Below are 3,872 nucleotides of genomic sequence, written 5' to 3'. Positions count from 1 at the left end.
GTACCTGGGTTGCAGGCACATCCCCAGTAGGAGATGTGCAGGAGGCAGCTGATCAATGTTTCTCTCTCATCGATGTTTCTAACTCTCTATTTCTGTCCCTTCCTCTCAATAAAATATATATTTTTAAAAAATACAAAATAAATAAATAAATAAATAAAATACTGGGGGGAAAAAGAAATAAACAGGAACCTGAAATGATAAAGCTATGTTAATCTGATGAATACCAAAGTAAATAAATGAATAAAAATACTATTTTTATTATGAGCAAAAAGAAGTTATTAACTGTGTATTTCAAAAGATACTACAAAAATAGTAAAAAGGCGAGTCACAGACCAGGAGAAGATATTTGCAACAGATGTATCAAAGAGTTTTCAGACACAATATCGTATCAATTTCTAAAAATTAATAACTTAAAGACAAGCCCAATAAAAATAAGTCAAGTAATGCCCTAGCCAGTGGTTAGAGCGTCAGCCCACGGACTGAAAGGTCGTAGGTTCAATTCCTGGTCAAGGGCACGTACTTCAGTTGCAGGCTCGATCCAATCTCTCTCTCTCCCCCTCTCCTCCCTCCCTTCTACTCTGTCCAAATACCAATGGAAAAATATCCTCAGGTGAGGATTTTTATAAAATGGGTCAAGGAAGGATTAGGCAATTCACAGAAGCCAAAGCCTGAAGGCTAAGAAAGATTAAAAATATGGTCAATGTTTCAGGAAATTAGGAGTTCATATTAAAACAAGCAACCCCAGCCCTGGCCAGCGTAGCTCAGTTGGTTGGGCATCGTCCCATGCACCGAAAGGTCGCTGGTTTAATTTCTGGACAGAGCACATGCCTGGGCTGTGGGCTCAGTTCCAGGTGGGATGGTTCACTCCCACGTCCATGTTTCTCGCCCCCTCACCCTTCCTCTCTCTAAAAATCAATTTTAAAAATCTTAAAGAAGTGGGGGATGGGAGCACAACCACCGGAATGGAAAAAATTAAAGTCTGCCAAGTTCAATTATTGGGAGGATGTAGAACAATGGAAGCTCTCATAACACTGCTAAGAAGAGATTAAAAATGGCAACATCATTTTGGAAATTAACTTCAAAATAAAGTTGAAAATATTCACATCCTTCCTAGGTACACGGCAAGGTTGGTATGTATTTGTGTGTCTCTACAGTGTCATTCTGCAAATACCTTAAAATGAACAGAGCTACGGGCAATAACAGTAAGCAGGGAGCTAAACTAAAAACCCAAGTTGCAGAAGGACAAACGTAGTTCCCTACTATTCTTAAAACTCTGAGTCATGGACACAATACGTATTCATCCATATAGAAAGTTCAGGATGGGACTGTCTCTGGGGAGAGAGGGAAGAGGCAAGATGTGCGAAGTACATAGGAGGCTTCTATTATACCTATAATTTCTATTTAACTTAATGGGTATGCAAGTGTTTGGGGTGTGTGTGTGTGTGTGTGTGTGTGTGTAAACTTGGAATTAGCCAAGACAATTTGGAGAAGGAGAAGTCAAAAAACATGCAGCATCATATATCAAGATTTTATAAATTACAGTAATTAAGACAGGATGATTTAAGCACACGGACAGACAAATGATGCAAATAAACAGAATAAAGAAAGAGTCACTCAGGTGGGGGGGATTACTACAAAGCCTGAGGCCCCTTTCTTGGATGGCCGGCCGATGCTTGACAGCTCTGAATCCTCTCTTCGTGCTCACCATCCTCACCTCAGTTTCTCTCTCTGGCCCTCTCTTTCTGATTTACTCGTCCTCCTCAAACTTTGGGATTTTAAATCCCAACTCTGCCACTTAGCAACTGCACCAGCGGAGTTGGTGTAGATTCTGTTCTTTTAATATAAATTTTTATTCATTTCAAACAGGAAGGGGGAAGAGATAAAATATCAATGATGAGAGAGAATCATGATTGGCTGCCTCCTGCACACCCCACACTGGGGATTGAACCCACAACCCAGGCATGTGCCCTGACCAGGAATTGAACTGTGACCTCCTGGTTCATAGGTCGACGCTCAACCACTGAGCCACACCGGCCGGGCCTGGGGCCTCAGATTCTTTATCAGTAAAGTGGGGGTGGCAGCCCCACCTCCCAGTGGGGTTAGGTCTATGAAGCACAGTGTCTGGCAGCTAGTCCTCATTCTCCTCTCTCCTCTTCCTCTTCTCCCTCCTCCTTTCTTCCTTGGCTAGGGCTGAGTCTCATCTGTTCTCCCTCCCCAGCCTGGGCACTTCCTACAGCAAAGTGAGCGCTGCTCAGGGGAAAAGCCCCAGCTTGTAAGAAAGGTCACATCATCATGTGCCGGATCCTGAAAGGAAGCCTCAGGGGTGTGGCCAGGGCCCTCAGCAGTGAGATAAGGGGGAAAGATCCAGGCCCAGGGGACTCAAATAGGGGGGTCCCTGAGGACTTCGGACAAAAGAGAACTTAGGACTTAGGTTGGAAGGAGCCCCAGGAGCAAATAGAGGCAGCTGCCTGTGTCCCTGGGCAGGGGGAGGGCATGGGAAAGCCCCAGAGTCTGGACACTGTTCTGGGAACCCTTTGGGCTGGAACCCCTTCTCACAGAGAGGTTTCCAAGAGGTAACTCAGGTGGCTGGAGAACAAGGATTGGAGGGCATCTTTTCACTGTGTATTCTCTCATACCTATTGAACTTTCAGTGTTCACATTTGTTACTTCTAAAAGGTAAAAAAAATCTATAAAAGGGTAATATGCTAATTAGACCAGACAGCCAAACGACCTTCCAGAGGAAGCTAGGGCTGCGAGGGCTGCGGCAAGTTGCCGTGGCTGCGAGGGCTGAGCACCTTGCACAAATATCATGCATTGGGTCTCTAGTAATAATCTACATTAATAAAAGAGAAACATGCAAATTGGTGTCACTCTGCTACACCCACCAGCCAATCAGGATGAGTATGCAAATTAACCCAATAAAGATGGTGGTTAACCCTCTGAGTGCCAACCAATATCCTAGGAACTATGCTAAAATGGCCAAGGCATTTTTGCTGATTTTACAGCAGTTTAGGAAAAAAATTATGAATCGCAAGTAAATGAAGTTACATATTCAATTTTAGAACTACAAACATTCGGCATCATAAGTAATCTGCACTTAGGTGCTATCTGTCAATAAAGAGTGAACTACTAGCATCTAATAGTGACACTGCAGGAGGAGCAGGGTAGCGCTCCCGGCACTTTTGGCGAAGGACAGGAGGAGCACGAGAAACCAAGATGGCGGCATAAGTAAACACCGGAAATTGCTGCCTCGCACAACCACTTCAAAAACACAACCAAAAGACAAAACAGACATCATCCAGAACCACAGGAAGGCTGGCTGAGTGGAAATTCTACAACTAGAAGGAAAGAGAAATACACATTGAGACTCAAGGAGGTGCGGAAGTAAAGTGCAGAGGTAAGGAGGTCCACGTGGAAAGGGCTGGCAACTGAGGATGCAGCACACGTGGAAAGGGCTGGCTCCCAACGGCCCCAACTCCAGTTCCAGGCGAGTCTCTGGGGACCCAGACTCATACGGAGAGAAATTGTACTGTCTGGCAGCGGGCAGAACTTGAGGGCTAAGGGCGACTTTCCCTCAGAGGTGCTTGCAGCCATTACCAGGACACTGAGACGTGGAGGCCTCTTAGGGCAGGACTGAGGATCAGCCATAGCTGCTTGCTCTGCCCTGTTGATTCCCTGAGATCCCACCCAACCCAAGCTGTTCGCAGAGATTTTTGCATATGAATGACCTGGCCCTTTGCAATCTGAAAATTACCTAACAAATTGCAGCTGGGCCAGACAGACCCAGAACTTCCAAGAGAAGGCCCAAGGCCCCCCAGGAGCTTGCATTGCTTCACAGCTGGGCCTCATTTGGGCACCTCCAAACCCCAAGC

The sequence above is a fragment of the Myotis davidii genome, unplaced genomic scaffold (assembly GCF_000327345.1).
Source record: "Myotis davidii unplaced genomic scaffold, ASM32734v1 scaffold149, whole genome shotgun sequence".
Taxonomy (NCBI): domain Eukaryota; kingdom Metazoa; phylum Chordata; class Mammalia; order Chiroptera; family Vespertilionidae; genus Myotis; species Myotis davidii.
This window is presented reverse-complemented; position numbering follows the sequence as displayed.